The sequence below is a fragment of the Jatropha curcas genome, chromosome 11 (assembly GCF_041381405.1).
Source record: "Jatropha curcas cultivar XTBG-Jc1 chromosome 11, XTBG_Jcur_1.0, whole genome shotgun sequence".
In the NCBI taxonomy this organism is placed as follows: domain Eukaryota; kingdom Viridiplantae; phylum Streptophyta; class Magnoliopsida; order Malpighiales; family Euphorbiaceae; genus Jatropha; species Jatropha curcas.
Genome location: NC_143161.1, coordinates 19,292,454 through 19,312,134, shown reverse-complemented (window position 1 = coordinate 19,312,134; position 19,681 = coordinate 19,292,454). Strand labels below are relative to the sequence as shown.

Below are 19,681 nucleotides of genomic sequence, written 5' to 3'. Positions count from 1 at the left end.
TAACAGGTAGATAGTCCTATTTTTAGGGGAGGCTCTGTCGAAATTTTGATAGAATCTAGGCTAGTTATAATTAAATATGCTGATAAGCTTATTAGATTAATCCTTTAATTCTCTATTTAAATAAAGTTTCTTATCTAATTTTAGTTCCTTCCTTTGCATTTGTAATTTATTTAGGTCCGAGTTCGTCCATTGTTCCTATAAGTCAAAATTCAAATTAGAGCATCTCCTTTCTTGAATCACTATGAGTAATAATAAATAGTGCATTACCATTTGCATCATGCAATGCAATAGACACATTACTACATAATGTTATAATTACCTACTTATTTAATTTATAGTATAAACATTAATTACTTTTATACTTAGTTATATATATGAGCATATTTGTATATTTGCATAACAATATTTGTTCATTTAATGTGCTTGCATTTAAATGCATTGTTTGATTAGATGTGTTATGATTATGACATCTCTTGCTTGTGTGGAATTGGGATGAAATGGGTAACCATTGGATTTGTGAGGGTAGTCTACGATACCGTTAGTCATGTATGGGAGATCAGTATCCCCATGTGCATCCGATGATATGAATGATATGAAAAAATCACGGGGTGGCCTCCTGTTGATAGTGGAAAAGAAAAGAGAAAAATGGAAAAACAATAAGAGGGTTGGTCAAGTAAGGATTATCGGTCGGCCATGTATGGGGATCAGCTCCCTGGTGCACACGGCATGAGAGGACAAGCCATGTGTGAAGACGGCTTGTTGGGGGTTTTGGTGATGCCACAGACCAATCTCCACTTGTTTGATTATGTGAAGATGTACTTGTATATGCTTAACTGATTGAATTTTAACATTTTAGGAAGCATTTCGCTTAAATACATGTGTTATACATTATTTATTATTATTCAAACTCCTCTTTTGTTGGAAGTAGATTCTCTTTTGTTCAACTAAAGCTCTGCATCTGTAACACCCACCGGCCAATCCCGGAGAACCAGACGGCGGATGCCACAATCGGTGCCGGAGCACTGTCTTATGTCACTTATTAAAGCTAGATCACAAATTAGAAGTGGTTAGATTTTCATAAGGAGACAAGTAATTAACATTTTTTTAAAAAAATAAAATAATATTTAAGAAAATTCATACGAAAATTTCGCAAGAGTTTCCTTTAAAAATTAACTTGCCACACAAGAAAATATACACACTTCCAATTTTCTCCAAACCCCAAAACTCCAATTCAACACAACATGCCACAAGCATTTCTAAACATCCATCAATATACTTAGGTACCATCACAATATTCGAAACACATTCTCTTTCAAAGAATATATAATCATTCTACACCAAAAATATAATAAGATGTTATTTCCTGAAATAATAATAACTCTTAAGAAATTATACACTTAGTATATACAACCTCCATAACAAAATATTTTATATACATGCCAAAAATCACCATTTACAAAATATCCTACCCAAAATGGTATATCTACTCTGATGCTACTCCTCTGGTCTTGAAAAACATCCTCTGCTCCTAACCTGCGCGTGATAAAAATCAACACGTTGATTGGAAGACTCAGTGGTGCTAAATAACCAACAATTAAAATAACAAGAATAGCCAAGGCAAGTCTCGCAAGTGCTTTAAAATTACTCAATTATATAAATACCGAAATCGCATTAATTTAATTAAAACACCTTGAAAGAATAAGAAGATTATAAATACAAATATGTCTTCATTCTTTTACAGCAAAACTAAAATTTCATTCTTTAGTTAAGGCTCATACTAATACAAAATGAACATAAGCAGATTTGATCGTGGCCTATGTTAGCGCCACCCCCATCACACAATCGTGGCCTATGAAAGTGATACGGAATCGATACCACTCAACCATAAAGTTCAAGGAAGCATGGGGAACACCTAAGTTTCTCACATTATTGAAAGCACATGTTGAGTTGGACACGTCTGCTACAGTAAATTTGACTTTTCTACAGTAACTTTGACTTGAAGGCTTGTAGAAGCACGCCCGTGCAAGATAGCACGCCCCAGACCGTGCACTCTACTGCCTCTCGCAAGGGAAACTCATGCATGCGCGCACGCCCGTGCCAATTAGCACGCCCCAAACCGTGCACTTCTCTGCCTCTCGCGAGGGACACACAAACATGCGCGCACGCCCGTGCCAATCAGCACGCCCCAGGCCGTGCACTTCTCTGCCTCTCGCGAGGAACACTCATACATGCGCGCACGCCCGTGCGCCTTGGCACGCCCTGGACCGTGCAACTCCCTGCCTCTCAAATATTAGTTAGTTATTTTTGAGTTTTTACTTTGTTAATGGGTTGGGCCTCCAATATTTTGGCCACCATTGATTAGTTAGCCTTATTTTGATTAGATTTAGTCGATCTTTAGTGGATTTGGATTAGATCTCCAAATCCTTAAGTTGTTATGATCTTATTAGTCTTATCCTTAGTTGGTTTAGATTTGCTAAATCCTACTCCTTAGCTAACTCTAAATCCTTTAAGGATCTGGACCTCTTAGATTAGTATAAATAGCTTGTTATTTTGTAATTATAAAAAAAAAACATTATTCAATCAATTAAAGAGAGATTTTCTTCTTCCATGCCTTCGGCGTGTTCATGTTTTTAGAGAGTGTGAGATTGCATTCTTCTAATTGCATCAAGAATCAAGGTAAACTTATCAATCTAATTGTGGCGTTTATCTTATTCTTTTTCTCTATTATTGGTGTTCTTGCTTCTTTAAGCTTTGGGTGCCATAGAGAGGGGTTTAGTTTGATCTTGGATCTCTTCCAAAACTTGTCATAGAGTTCATGAAATTTATTTTCATTGGGTTCCGCGTCAGTTTGGTATCAGAGCCAAAGATTAAGGTAAATTCTTATTTATCTTAGCTCTAGGGTTTGTGTTTATTTGTTTTCTTATTCATCTTGTTCTTGTGTTTGTTTTCTTGTTCATCTTGTTTCTTTGTGTTTGTTTTTCTTATTTGATTAGTTCAATTCGTTTTGCTTCAATTAAATTTCATAAATTTCGTTATTGTTCAAGTCTGGAAGTTTAGATCTTAGATCTTGTTGACTAAAAAAAAAAAAAAAAAAAAAGAGTATAAAAAAAAAAAATTCGTCCACCATTGAAGTTTGTTGGTGTGGATCTTGTTTTTGTTCCTGAATCCAAGGGATTTGATCCTACTTCAAAGGGATTTTACCTTATTTTGTGGGATTTTGCCATATTTTGTGGGATTATTCCTAATCCTTAGAAGATTTGACCATATTTAGTGGGATTGTTCCTAATCCTAAAGGGATTTGACCATATTTTATGGGATTTAGTTATCCACTATAATCTTGTGATAAAATCCAATCTTAACTACTTGTGGATAAGATAACAAAAAAATTAGTTGACCATATCTTTTGAGATTGAGCAAAATCTACTACAATCCTTGTCAAATCTAAGAATCCTACTTAAATTGGGTTGCATTGAAAAGGGAAACAAGGCAGCACGCCCGTGCTTCACCTCAAGCATAACCGTGCTAGGGCCTGACTTCCACCTATTGGACTAGGCATTACACACACGCCCGTGCTTCTTCTAGCACACCCGTGCCCGATTCTGTCCATTGTTTTTCTTTGATTACTTGCTTTGTTTTGGGTAGAATTAATTAGGTCCATATTTGGTTTACTTTGTAGTAAGCTAAATTCATACATTATATCCTAATATTGTCTTTTAAATTCTAGTTTCTTTATTTTTGTGTGAGCTTTCTATTGCTTCTAATACATTATTAGGGTGTGTTTGCTTGTTCACTACACTCTAATTGATAATTACAGTAGTGCATTATTCATACTCTTGTGCTACTATCCATCACGTTTTGAGTCTTCATTCTAGAATTTGTGCTTGCTTTCATTATTAAGTTTTATTCCTTGATTCTAAACGTCATCTTTGAGTTGGTTGGTTGAACTAAGATTCTGAAGTTCAATTGGAAGAATTGCAAGGAGTGATTCAAGAGTGTAAACACGTGAGGGAGTGACTTATCAATAACCCAAATCTTTTGTGTTTTCTTTTGAATACTAACCATGAGTACAAATAATAGTGAGGATGAAAGTCAAATAGATGATTCCCAATTAAAACTTGTAATGGAATCAATCCAAGAACAGTTTGAAAGCTTCAACAGTTTCTTCCAAGATATGAGAAATGGTTTGAAGGAGATTAAAGCTGCCCAACGCTCTAATACAACAAGAGCTCGTCCTAGTATTACACTAACCAGATTTCAAATACCTAAAGATGAGGAGGTCGATAATCCTAATTGTTATTTTAGGAATTTGAACAATAATTCAGGAAGGATGCAAGAAAGGAAAAGTGTGGATTACCTCAATAGGTATTCATTCACAAAGGATGGGTGGATGACTGATTCAAATTCATCTTTCTCAAAAGAAGTGTATGAAGACCAATATGAAAAGAAAAAGATGCGTTTTGAGACTGTCAATAAAGAAAAAGAAAGTAAAAGTAAAATGAGTGAAAACATGATAAGTGAAAATAAAAAGAAAGAGGGGGAAGGAAAGGAAAAACAAATTCAACCTATAATTGTACCTTTGTGCAAAGAAGTTTGTGTAATCATCAATGATCTTAACCCATCTTTGCCAAGTATGTTTGTTGATCCTTTGCAAGAAATTGAAGATGTATTTCCAAAAGAAGATTGCCAATCTTCAATTGAGGATAAACAGATGGTTCTTGATCCTTTATCACCTCAAGAAGTATATGAAGATCAAAGGAAGATAATTGAGAGAGAAAGAGAGGTTTCGACCTTGAAAGAAAATGAGAATGAGGCTTTGAGTTCAAAAGAACCAAAGTGTGAAAAGAGTGAAGAAAAAAAGGAGGAAGAGGCCACAGAACAAAAGAGTGAAAAGAGTGAGGAGAAAGAGAAAGAGGCCACAAAAATAACAAAACAAATTAATGGCCCAATTGTGAGTGAAAAAGAGAAACAAATTGTGTATGTGAAAAAGAGAGAAATCCAAAACAGTAAGAGAGAGGGTAGACCAGTCTTGATGATTCAGTTTAAGGAGTTTTTGCATAGTTTGACTAACATTAACACTTTTTCTCTACCTTCTAGTTCTGTTTCTTTGTTGCAGGGATTTCCTCAAAGTGAAGAAAAGCCTACATTGGTGAAGGAGATGCACGCTAAGGCTAGGGTTCATATGAACATGAAGAACAAAAGCTATGCCAACCGTGCCAACAAGAGAAAAAGACATGTTGTGTTTAAACCAGATTCGAGGATGAACCTTTTCGAGGAAAGGGGGAATGATACGAATCCGCCATCACTCATCCATGGAACTCAAGGGGGCAAGAAGAACAACATGAAAAATCCATTAGTGCTACCTAGTGGATCAATTACAAGAAATCATGCAAAGAAGTATGGAGCAACCATGGAGATCAAGAGAGCATGGATACCTCAGCTTCTAACTAAGATTCGAGGACGAATCTTTTCGAGGAAAGGGGGTATGATACGGAATCGATACCACTCAACCATAAAGTTCAAGGAAGCATGGGGAACACCTAAGTTTCTCACATTATTGAAAGCACATGTTGAGTTGGACACGTCTGCTACAGTAAATTTGACTTTTCTACAGTAACTTTGACTTGAAGGCTTGTAGAAGCACGCCCGTGCAAGATGGCACGCCCCAGACCGTGCACTCTACTGCCTCTCGCAAGGGAAACTCATGCATGCGCGCACGCCCGTGCCAATTAGCACGCCCCAAACCGTGCACTTCTCTGCCTCTCGCGAGGGACACACAAACATGCGCGCACGCCCGTGCCAATCAGCACGCCCCAGGCCGTGCACTTCTCTGCCTCTCGCGAGGAACACTCATACATGCGCGCACGCCCGTGCGCCTTGGCACGCCCTGGACCGTGCAACTCCCTGCCTCTCAAATATTAGTTAGTTATTTTTGAGTTTTTACTTTGTTAATGGGTTGGGCCTCCAATATTTTGGCCACCATTGATTAGTTAGCCTTATTTTGATTAGATTTAGTCAATCTTTAGTGGATTTGGATTAGATCTCCAAATCCTTAAGTTGTTATGATTTTATTAGTCTTATCCTTAGTTGGTTTAGATTTGCTAAATCCTACTCCTTAGCTAACTCTAAATCCTTTAAGGATCTGGACCTCTTAGATTAGTATAAATAGCTTGTTATTTTGTAATTATAAAAAAAAAACATTATTCAATCAATTAAAGAGAGATTTTCTTCTTCCATGCCTTCGGCGTGTTCATGTTTTTAGAGAGTGTGAGATTGCATTCTTCTAATTGCATCAAGAATCAAGGTAAACTTATCAATCTAATTGTGGCGTTTATCTTATTCTTTTTCTCTATTATTGGTGTTCTTGCTTCTTTAAGCTTTGGGTGCCATAGAGAGGGGTTTAGTTTGATCTTGGATCTCTTCCAAAACTTGTCATAGAGTTCATGAAATTTATTTTCATTGGGTTCCGCGTCAGAAAGCGCCACCTCCATCACACAAATAAGCGCGTCCGCCTATTTATAAGGGCTGATAACCCCAGCATATGATCATAGCTTCACATAACAAAATCAATCTCATCATACCACATTTCAATCATGCATAGTAGAGCCCAAATTAAAATCATTCTTTCACAAAGGACTTTATTACTAATTCAAAATTCTTAATCAAAACACTTCATTACTTAATACCCATCATTTCAAAATTTCTCAACTTACAACGTACAAAAATTACCACATTCTTCAAGGAAATATTCATGAAATATTTTCTACCCGCCTAAATCATGCAAACATGCTCCAAAAATAGGAAATAAAATATTAACTATGCAATAGTAATTTTTCCGGACTAAAATAATACGAAGTCCTAGACTGATGGTACTATTCACAGATCGGTAAATCACTATTACCGACACTAAAAGAAAATCAGATTGTTACAGCATCCTTCACCGCAAGGCTAGAAAAGTAAATCCTAATTTTCATCGTTATTTAAATTACGTAGCTTTTTATGTATAAGAACTGAACTATTTCAACTTGTTGTTCAACTCCGCTGTTGTAAGATTATCATAACTCTAATTATTTATGGACATAAATATGTTAACTAATGAATTTATGTGGATGTTTTAAGTATTTATATAAGTACATGTATGAACCAGTTAACTTATATTGTGGAAGTTATGTGTTATAAATAGGCCCGAGTTATGAAATATTTGGAATATTAGAATTGGGACATGATATGGTATGAATATGGGACTAATATGTAAAGTAATATGGGCTTACTATTCCTGAGATCCATATTGATGTGGTAGAACTTAGTGGTTCAGGCTTACTATGGACCTTAGGAGACTCATGCATATCTGGGTCCTAGTGCCGATCCAGCCCATGGTTCTGGATCATGACACGTCCCCACCTTCATATCTTTTCACTTAAAGAAAAACCATAGCATAACATAATAGAAAATACTTACTTATACTTGGTCTATATTTACCTATAAACCAAGTCAAAAATGATTTTTCATTCGGAAAATTGTTGCGTTTTTGCTAGTTTTTTTTTTCAACCAATGAAATGACAATAATATCTTATTTGCCCTGAATAACTTTATTAATTATTTTTAAATGTAGTAAGTCATTCTCCAAAATAATAAAGAGTAATAATTATTTTTAAATGACAATTAATTATTGGCTTGGTATATAAGCGGTTCAAAATCACCTACACAACAATAGTAAGTAAACATCTTTCAATTTATAATATTACATTTGAAAAATCTCTTTTTTTTAGCAAATTATTGATATTCCGTTTATGAGTAATTAGATAAAAAATCTCACTTTTGAATCCAACCGAAAACCATTTTCAGGTTTTCAATTTGGTGACTCAAATTTGACCTGAAATTCTTCTTGTTTTTAATATAATGTGTTGAATTGAAACCCAAAGTAATTCGACTGCAACCCATTCAATCAAAGATGAAACTTGAAGTGGCTCTATCCTAAAATGGCTCGAATCCAATTAGGGATGGATACAGTTTGGTACAAATCAAAATTGTAGTTTGAAAATCTTTCAATTCGAATCAAACCATTTAATTAACAATAAAATGATTTGGTACAATTTGACTTGCAGTTTGTTACCATTTAAAATTATTTTAATGAATTATGTTAGTTATAAATTAATATTGATGAAAAATTCATTAATATTTAAATTAAAAATTTTAATCATGAAAATTTTTAAATAAGAACAAAAAAATAAAAGACGCATTTATATGCCACTAGTCTTTCAAAATTTATGTATTAAATATTGTAATTTTTTTTAAGGCAATAAAACAATGTAGTAATTTGCAAATGACTTTATTTTTTATTTTATTTTTTCCTGAAAAACTTTTATATAAAAAATAAATTTTATAGACTTAACATGAATTAATGAATTATTTAAATTTAGTATTCAAACACTAAAAATTTAAAATGAATTTATAGTTTTTTTTGTTAAGAATAAAATAAATTTATAGTTGATTTGCGAATTGTAAAAATCAGACCTTCAAGTTTTTCTTGTTCTCATGGTAAACAGTGACATTGATAGGGTAAATCATTAAAAAAAACCTCAAATTTCGGGTAGTTTTAATTGTATTATAAATCTAAATTTCTTCTCTAAGTATTTTAAATTTCAATTTTACTTATAATAGCATCTTAATTTTAAATTATACCTATTTTAATGAATAAAATATTATTTTTCATTAGACCTAAATAGTTAGGTTAACAAAAAAACGTACCATTTAATAACAAATTAATATTAATTAGAATTTTTTTAAAATTGATAAAAATTCAAGTAAAATTAAATGAATTTTAGTTAGTTATAAACATAAAATATTATTTTAATTTTTTATTTTGTCATTTTTTAAGCATGAAATCTTAGTTAAGATTTATTGAAATTATATTTAAGTTATATCTCTCGTAAAAGTATGTTTTATTCATTACATTATACTTTTATTTTTAGAAAATTATTATTTGTTGTCAATATTACATAAATAAATAAAAAGTATTCTATTTTTAAGATGAATATATTATTTTTCTATTAATGTTGCACAATTTAAAAATAATATTTTATTCATTAAATTTTCTCAATTTAATAAATGAAATATTATTTTTTATTTTAATATTAAGTATAATTTGAAATTACAGTACTATTATAATTAAAGTTGAAATCTATTATATTAGGAGAATAAAATTGAATTTGAAATACGGTTAAACTTCTCACAAAGTTTTGAAGTTTTTTTTAATGTTTTATCCTATATTGATATTCGCATTAGTACTTCTTGAAAGTTAATTAAATAGAAATCAAATCAAACTATTTGAAAATGATTCATTATATACAAATCAGATCGAATTATTTAAAAAAACCGTATGATACTAATAAATAATTAACCAATTAAAGCACACGTGTGAACCCAACACGAGCTCCTCGCTTGTAGCAACCTTTTTTATTTTTTTATCACGGAGTATAGAAAGACAATATTACCCTCCCCCAGTTCATAACGGTTGAAGACGGCGTTCACCTTTTAAATAAAGATGTAAATGTCAAAAAGCTATCAATTTTTCAGTCCAAATATTGTTAACGGACATCATTGTTTCAGATCTTTTGCCGCTAATTTAGCGATTCTTTGTCATAATTACGTCCACCTTTCCACCTTTCATCGAACCATAAAGTAAAACAGAAAGGGACCGTCGCAGATCAGCATCACGTGTTTAGGAATAATTAATTCTTTTAATTATTTTGATTTGTAAAATTACATACATTTAAACATTTGTATAATTGAATACGTGAAAATTATTATTTTAAAAAAAATTATAGTACGATCTCTGTAAAATACTAGTTTGTTCTTATCTTTTTAAAATATAATAATTTGTTCTTATATTTTTTATCTATTACAATATTAAGTTTTTCTATCTAATTTTTGCATCTTTTATCTTAAGTCAATGAGAAAAACAGAGGTCAAAGGAGAGATACTAAAATATTATACAAAAAAAATTATATTGCAGTCCTTATAGTTTGAAAAATACAACTAGTCTTATCCCTACGTTTTTAGAAATAGAAAGGATATTTTGTCATTTCATAAGATACTTAACGGAAGAGATATAAAAATTAGACGGAATGACCTTATAGTCTGATTGAAGTAAGATATGAGAATAAATTAGTATATTTCCTAAAAGACATGGGCGAACTAGTTATATTTTTTGCAAACTAGAAGGATCGCACTGTAATATTCTTTTATTTTTAAAATTATGTTAACTACACGTCAAATTAATACTCCCTCCATCCCATTTTGTTTGCTTATTATTCATTTTTTCGATTGCTCAAAATATTTGTAATGTTTCTAAATTTATATATTTAAACAATTATTTTTCTTATAATAACCTTTATAATTCTTCGATAAATGAAAGACTTGTATTAGTCTCTTAATGAGATAAGTGAAAAAAGGCAAAATAAATTTTTATTGATTAACTTCTTAATATACATATTTTGTCAAATAATGCAAATAAAATGGGAGGGAGAGAGTACTTATAAGGTTAGCTTTTAAATAAATATTTAATACCTAACTAATATGTTTAGCCATTAAATATCTACTAAATTTAAGAATTTAATCATATATATAAATATATGTCTTAGACAAAAAGGATTTAACTTAGACAAATGCCTTAGGTTTAACACCTAATCTCAGGAGTTAGTTTTTGAAACTACACTTTATGTTTCATAATTTTATGCTTGCTATTCTACCAGTTTGACATATTGTGAACACGTGTTTTTCACACCCTTATATTAAATAAAATTAGTCACAAAAAATGCGGTTCAAATCGATAGCCAATCGATCAAAAAATCAAAAATAGTGCAAAATAGATAAGAAAATCATTTTGATTCAGCCATAATTCTCTCCAAATTGTGATTTTCGAAACAAGACCGACATCATTGAAAACTAGAAAGAAAGAGCTTCCCAACAGTACCTTATGGGCAAAAATTATCGAACTGATCAAACCAACCGAAAAAGATCAAACTGGACCAAAACTACAATGTTGGAGGGGCTAGGGGGCCTGATCGACGACCAGCCCGCCAACAGTGCAGTTTTAGCCCTCCAATCCCTCATTGCTCAACTTTAAATGCTCGACCACCCCTCCTACCCTATAAATACCCCCAAAAAAATCCCATTTATCACACAACAACTTGTAAAAAAAACTTGAAGCAATATAAACAACCTATTAAAAGGTCTTTACTCCTACAAGTTCTTTTAGTCAAGTTTGGGTTTTCACTTAATTTAAAAACCACAATAGTTTAAGGGTTTGGATAACCATTTTTGGAGTCCATCAAGGATTTTTCGAGTTGAAGATTTTGGATGTGTGCCGCTTCTGACGATAAAGCACACTATAAGAGGTAGGCCCTACATCTCTTTAACATTTAATTAGGTTAGTTAAATGGCTACTTTAATTTAATTTAATGTTTAGTTTAATTTAATTTCATTTAATGCTTAGGTTAGTTTGATTTAATTTAATGCTTAGGCTAGTTTAATTTAATTGAATGCTTAGTTTAATTTAATTGAATACTTAGTTTATATTTAATACTTAAATACTTAGATTTAAAATTTTTTTAAACTAAGTTAGATTAATTCAATGGCTAATTAGAATTAATTTTAATGCTTAGTTAATTTAATTAAATACTTAGTTTATATTTAATATTTAAATGCCTAGATTTAATATTTTTTTAAACTAAGGTACATTAATTCAATCCCTAATTAAAATTAACATTTAATTAGTTTAGACTTAAATGCATGATTATTTATGTTTAATTAATTTAGAATTAAATCATATAATTGCATGACCCTAGAGTTTATTAATTAGAATAGATTTAATTAATTGCATAGGGTTAATTAGATTAATTTGACACCTAAATTATATAATTGTATGATCACTTAGACTTAATTAAAATTTTAATTAGCTTAGAATTAATTAGGATTGGTTAGATTTAATTAAGTTGTATGTTCACTTAGCTTAGGATTAGTTAATTATTTTCTTAACTTAGGAAATAAATGTCGCATGAATAATTAGGCTTTCTTGAACTAAATTAAATTAAATGCATGTCTAGCTTAAATGTTTTGATGCTTAAAATGTTTAAGTTAGCCTTTCAATCACATACTTCATATTAGAGACTTTGAATTTATTTTCTTGCATTTGAACATCATCTCTTTACACTTAGTAATTAATTTAGGAACCACACCTATGCCTTAACACTTTGTTGAGTATGGGCTTGAGTACTTCATATTTATTGCATTTTGTTGTAATTGCCTTTAATGTGAGACTCTAAGCTTTTGTTGTACTTGCCTTCAATGTGAGACTCTAAGCTTTTGAATGACATGAATATAATTTAGATGAATGGATAGGATTCTTGTTTCCTTTACTCCGTTATGCACGCTGCTTTATCACTTTCTTTTTGAAACTTTTGGCAATAAAACTCCAAATGAACCATTTTCAATCAAATTGGGGACTAAAGCCACATTTTCTCAAATTTAACAACTAAACCCACATTTTCAATCAATTGGCGAGTAAACCCACTTTTCAATCAACTTGGCGACTAAAACCACTTTTTCAATCAGATGACACTTTCCAATCAAATGGCGACTAAAGCCAACTTTCAATCAAAACACACACACAAACATACTTCTTCATAATTAAAATACCCATTTCATAATGGGAAGAACTACTTGGTTCTAATTCCTATTCAATGGGATAAGCAGATAGGCTTGACTACTAAAAGCAGAGTTCAAACCAAAAAATTCACAAAACCAATTTTGCCCATTTCCCTTTCGTGTTTCATTCCATGTGTAGAGTATACTCACATTTGCAAAGAAAAGTTATTTAGAAATCTAGGGTTTTAGTGTTTGAAAGGATAAAGATATGATGGTTAAAGTCTCATTGGAGGAGGAAAGATACTTACATTTCTAGGGTTTTGTGTCTGAAAAAGTAAGGACGCAAGGGTCAAACTCATTTTGGAAGGGAGAAGGCACCTATAGATCTAAGGTTTAGGGCAAAGACATGCCTAGGTTGCTAGGGCTTTAGTGCTTGGGAGGATAAGGTGCATCCAGGTGTAGGGTACACTCATTTGTAAGGTACTCAACCGAAGATTATAGGTTTGAATATAAAAGGGTATTTACACTTTTTGTCCAAAAGGGTGTATTCATGCAAGTGATATACATGATGTGTGCATGAAGAGATCCATTTTCATGACTATCAAATAGGTTGTTATGGTACATATATCCTAAAGGTCATGGGTCTAAGTGTCATTATATGAATAGGGTGTAAGGTGGCTTGGTTGAAAGGGTCCCGTAGAGTAGTGATATACCTAACCATGTGTGTAACAAAGAGTTGCACATGGGTCAAACGGTTGGGCATACTCATTACACCTCAAAAGATCTTAAGGGTTCGTTGCAGGTTGGGTAATTTTACAACCAACCCAATAGTCTTTAAGGAGAGTTGTTAAAATGACATTACTCATAACCCATAAGTTCATCTTATTTGGTTCTAAGGTTTGAATGCAAAATGGGACGATGCATGAAAGACAAAGCATAAAAATAAAGGCCAACTTGAAAGATTACTTTTGAAAATAAATCATTAGTAGTCCACTTTATTAAAAAAAAGTTTTACCTCTTTAGTGGAGTCACCAGCTGTGAGGCCTTGACCCGAGCGCCTTGGTCTAATCCGCTTAAAAGGAATCGGAATGCTTATATTAAGTTGGATTTACGGTGCGAAAGCTTATTTAATCCGGTTGCTTTTTTTGAAAAGGAGTTGCAACTTACATTTTTTATATGGATGAAAAAATCTAAGGAAAATCCTAAGTTTGACTCTAGACATTAGTCCAAATGGATAAAATGCACTAATCATCGAAATTGAGGAGGATTTAGGGACTAGTTTTCATTTTTAAAACAATCGATAAATTGGTCTAAGTGTTAATGAAAAACAATTTAAATATGGATAAATACATGGGAATAATAAGAAAGCAATTTAAAGTAAGCAATAAATACTTTTCAAAAAAAATGGTAAGCAATAAATAAAGCAATGAAAGAATAAAAAGTGGGTGTCATTTCTAGCCTCATTTAGAGGATTCTAGAATGGACACACATCTTCCAATAAAAGACTAAAAGGCAATATTTAAATGAATAGAGCTAGTTAAAAGGGAATGTCATCTCTAGCCCCTTGTAGGGGATTCTAGGATGACCATATGTTTCCCCATATTTAAAAATAAAGCAAACATTCATAAAATCAAATGAAGAAACAGCAAGGCATTGAAAGAAGTATTGCTTCTAGCACCTTATGGGGACTCTAAGACAATCATAAATCTCCTAATCGACAGAGAGAAGACAAACAACCTTCCTTTCTTCTACATATTATCCCTTTTTATCTCAAAAAAATGGACAGATATAAACCCTAACTATAACTTTACATCTATGACTTGATAAAATAAAAATTAGTTGAGATAATCTGATTAAAAAGAGAAAGAAATTATTTAGAACTTATCTACAATGTTGGATCACCAAAGAGGAGCAGATTATAGCTTTTGATTAGGATTATTGATATCATTTTACAACAATTTAACATTTGAAATTGCAAAAAATGGATGAAAGGGTATAGAGAGTAACGAACTGAAAATATAAGTGCATGATAATCCATTTTTAAAAATATAAGGGTAAATTAGTTTTTTTCTACAAAACATAGGAATACGATTATAACTTTCCTTTCTTTAAATTGTAATATGGTCAACCAATAATTTTTATAATGGGATTTCCGATAACACCCTTAATGAAATTTGAATATCTTAAAATAACCTTAGTCATAACTAATTAGAAAATTATATTTTATTAGTTCATTAGATATAATTAATTAAAAGTATACTCCCAGCATCCCATTTTGTTTGCTTGTTATTCTTTTTTTGGATGTTCCAAAATGTTTACAAGGTTTCTAAATTTAGATATGTAAATAATTACTTTTCCCATAATAACCTTTATGATTGTTCATTAAATGAAGAACTTTAATTAATATCTAAAAAAAGGGCAAAATAACTTTTGTTAACTAAATTCTTAATATACTTGTTTTTTCAAACCATGCAAATCAAATGGGACGGAGGAAATAATATTTTATTGTTATAGCTATGTATCTATATATAATTAAGTACATAGAATTAACATTACAAGTAGTTTTTGGAGTGTAATATAAATAAGTAATGCATTTATTTTAATCTAAATAAAAGTTTATGTTTTAATATTATATAAATGAAAAATTAAACGAGTACAAAGAATTGGAATTATGTTGACTGTGATTCCATTACTGGCAGAGTAACCAGGCTTTCTCCTCATAGGGATGAGGAGTTAGGAGATTGGTATCTCAATGCCTCTTTCTTTCTTTCCTTCAATGAATTGAAATATCTCCAATTGTATAGAAATAACATTTTGGGCTGTCTTGAAAATGAAGGTTTAATATCTTATATCTCTTTTGCATAGTTTTAGTTTAATTTATCTAGTAAATTTCAGTTTATAGAATTTTGTTTTTTAGGTTTTGAAAGATTATCAAGTCTTCCCAATTTGGAGTCTCTAGATTTAGATGTAAATAAATTCAACAACAACATCTTGCCTTCTCTAAGTGGTCTTTCATCTTTAAAATTGTTATCTTTAAGTTACAATAGGCTCAAAGGAACAATTGACATTGAAGGTGAGTTTGATTCTTTTCACCTTAATTTCTCTTCTTTTTGTCTCTATCAAGGAAAACTCTGTATTAACTAAGATCCTTGCATAGAAGCAGAATTGAGCAACTTAACAAGCTTGAAGCAGTTGTATTTAGATAGAAATGAAATTGAAGGATTAGAATTCTCTCATGGTATAAATTGTCTTTACTCTGTTTTTTTTTCCTCTCTCCTTTTTCTTTTCCTTTTTCAAAATCCAAAAGAATTTCTTTTATAAGGTTGAGCAAGCTGGAACATCTTTCTCTAAGTCACAATCGCATTAAGAGCAACTTACTCTCATCACTTAAGGGAATTCCATCTCTGAAATATTTGGACATAGGATATAATTATCTCATTGACATGAAAGGTTAGTTTAATTATGGTTTTTATTTGTTTTTTTAGTTAAAACAGGAATTTTATTGGTTGTAGTTTATGGGTTGTCCAGAATTGGATAGTTTGGGTAAATTAGAGGAGCTAGATTTGAGCGGAAATCAGATAATCAAGTTTCAAGCCTTGAAAGGTCCCGTTTAAATTAAGTTTCCTTCTATCCTCTTCTTCACCTTTTCATCAATTTTATAATTGGAAAATCAACAAATTACCTAAAAAAAATAATCTTGCAAAAACTAATTTCAAGCTTGAAGGATTAATATGTTTTCTCGTTTTGTAGACACAAGAGGTCTAAGCAGGTTAAGCAAATTAACTCTTGATAAAATCATCTTAAATGGAAGAAGCTCTTCACTACTACAATCACTGGGAGCATTTCCCAACCTAAAGAGTCTTTCTTTACAATATAATATTTTCAAAAGAAAAAATATTTGGTCAAGGTAAATATATATTTGATTATGTGTCTTAAAGCAAGAATTTGTTACTTTATTATTTGTTTCGGTGCCTTAAATAAGACAGTTGTTGCTGTTTTCAAACAGAGTCGCATGATATGAACAACTTGGAAGAATTGGTCCTCGACTATTCTTCTTTGAGTGAAAACTTCCTTCAAAGTGTTGGAGCATTGCCTTCTCTTAAATTTTTATCTCTATGTTCACTTGCAAACAAGCTACCAACTCAACGTAAACTCATTAGTCATTAACCCTTTAGGTTTTGCTAGTTCCATGGAAATTAGGATTTGACAATTGGATGAATTACATAATGTGTCACAACATCTTATATTATTCAATTTGTTTTTTAAAATTTATTTAATGGGTCTTCACTATAATAGTAAATTAATTTTTGAAAGTATGGGTCTTCACTATAATAGTAATTCAGCCTTGATAATTAGCATTGAAAACAGTAATACAACCTCACATTAGGATCACTGTCTTGTTTTAATCTTGTTTATCAATTTAAAAATTTATTATTATTATTATTATTATTATTATTATTATTATTATTATCATTATTATTGTGGGGTTTCCAAATTTCAACAACATCCTGCAAGTAATTGTAAAAATGACTTCTCTCAAGACTTTATTGTTATCTAGTTCTGGACTCAGTGGCACTATACCAGTGGCCTCAAGTAAGATTGGTCATCCCTCTTTCTTTTGCTTCTCTGCCTCACACAATTAAAGTTTTTTATTATAAATAAAATGCAAGCATATACAAGTTGAAACATCTCCAAGTTCTAGATATAAGCGATAATGATCTTAATGGTACATTGCCTTGGTGTTTGTCAAATATGACATCCCTTCAACGATTAGATGTTTCTTCCAATCATTTTATTGGAAAAATCTTCCCCTTGGAGGGTTGATGTCCATTCAATATTTAAACCTTTCAAACAATCACTTTGAAATCCCAATTTCACTTAATCCATTCTTCAACCTTACAAAACTCAAGTACTTTTATAGGAAGGATAATGAGGTCTATTGAGGAGCAGAGATTCATAATTCGATTCCAAAATTTCAATTAGAGACTCTTGAGTTGTCTTGTATAGGATATGGTGGAGAATTTTCCAAGTTCCTCTATTATCAGCAAAACTTGAAAGAAGTTGATCTCCCATTTATTAAAATAGAGGTAGGCTTTCCATTTTGGTTGTTAGAGAACAACACAAAACGAGAGGAATTTTATTTAGCTAATAAATCTCTGTCAGGTCCTTTTCAATTACCAATTCATTCTCATATGAGTTTATCAAGACTAGATATCTCAGATAATGGCTTCCATGGAAAAGTTCTGATGGAAATTGGAGCATTATTGCCAATGTGGCAAATTTTAAAAATGTCTAGAAATCATTTTAGTGGTAGCATTCCCAATTCCTTTAGCAATGTTAGCTTCTTGAAATATTTACAATTGAATGGAAATCAATTCATAGGAAATATCCCTAATGGCTTATCCAATTGCTCCTTCTTGGAATTGATAAATGCTAATGATAATCATCTCTTAGGTTTTATTCCAAGGTGGATGGGAAAAATGCCTTCTCTTTAGATTTTGGACCTTTCAAAAGACAACCTCTCTGGAAATCTACCATCAAACTTTAACCCTCCACAATTGGTACACATTTACTTCTGAAAATAGAATACAAGGAACAATCTCCAATGCATTCTATAATTGCTTTGACTTGGAAGTATTAGATCTTAGACATAATTTGTTAAGTGGAAGCATTCCAAAATGGATTGGCAAAAGGCTTTATAATTTACGCTATCTTTACTTGAGTTATAACAATTTTGAAGGTGAAATTCCAAATTAGTTTTGCAATTTGGACATTTTACAGGTAATAGATCTTTCTGTTAACAAATTCACTAGAGAAATTCCTCCTAAAATTGAAAAACTTGAGAATATCAAAGTGTTGAACCTTTCTCATAACAATTTAGTAGGACAAATTCCATCAACATTTGCGAGTCTCAATCTAATTGAGAATTTGAATCTTTCTTACAACAATTTGAATGGGAAAATCCCTATTCAACTAACTCAACTAAATTCTTTGACAAGTTTTTAGTGTAGCATATAACAATTTATCTGGAAAGACACCTCATAGAGTTGGACAATTTGCTACTTTTGGAAAGAGTAGCTATGAGGGAAATCCTTTTCTTTGTGGACCACCATTATCAAATACTTATAGTGCAGCATTATTATCGTCATCGATGCCTGGAGTTTCAACTAATGAAAAACAATAGGGAAATGGCTTCATAGACATGAATGTTTTCTATGTTAGCTTTGTGGTGGCTTACTTGATAGTAATATTCAAAATAGCTGCTGTTTTGTGCATAAACCCTCAGTGGCGACGAGCATGGTTTTGGTTCATTGAGGTATTCATTACCAGTTGTCAAATTTTCTAGAAGATAATGTTTATGTTCTATTCAAATTCAAACTTTCATAGCCAATTTTGGATTTTTTTTTCTTGTTAACAAGATGATAGTCCCTTTGTTAGTGTAAAATATGTTGGTAAATGACTAATGATCTTTGAGAAGAAAAAGGTTAATAGTAGTGAAGGAATGACTGAGAAAGATGATAATTTTGTTCACTAATGCCTTGCTTAAATACACAACACCGTAACAGAAAAAATAGAAAAAACAGCAACCAAACTTAGCTAAACTCTAGTAAGCAATATAACAGCTAGTAAAAAGAGTCAAATAACAAACTCCTACAAAATAGGCTAGGGAAACTGAACTAGATAATCTTGCTAAAACTCAGCAGAATAATCAGCTACTGATGCACATGTTTAACACTCCTCCTTGTATCAGTAGGTGCAAATTCCAAGCTTCTCTCTTAAGTCTTCAAATCAGCTCTTGGCAAGAAGTTTGGTGAATATGTCTGCGAATTACTCTTCAGTCTTGCAATATTTAAGTCGAACTGCACCATCCTTCTGAACATCTCTGATAAAGAATAATTTTATATTGAAATGCTTTGTCTTTCCATGAAAATTTGGATTGCTAGAAATGGCGATGGCTACTTGATTGTCCACCATAACTTACGTGCTCATCTTCTGTTCCAAGTGTAAATCACTTAGAATTTTTCTGAGCTATAGA

At 31.5% G+C, this 19,681-nt stretch overlaps 1 pseudogene; it reads left to right on the top strand.

The window, feature by feature from the left end:
• Positions 1–693: 693 nt before the first annotated feature.
• LOC149492685 (cuscuta receptor 1-like) lies at positions 694–18,991 on the top strand (annotated as a pseudogene).
• The last annotated feature ends 690 nt before the right edge of the window (positions 18,992–19,681 follow it).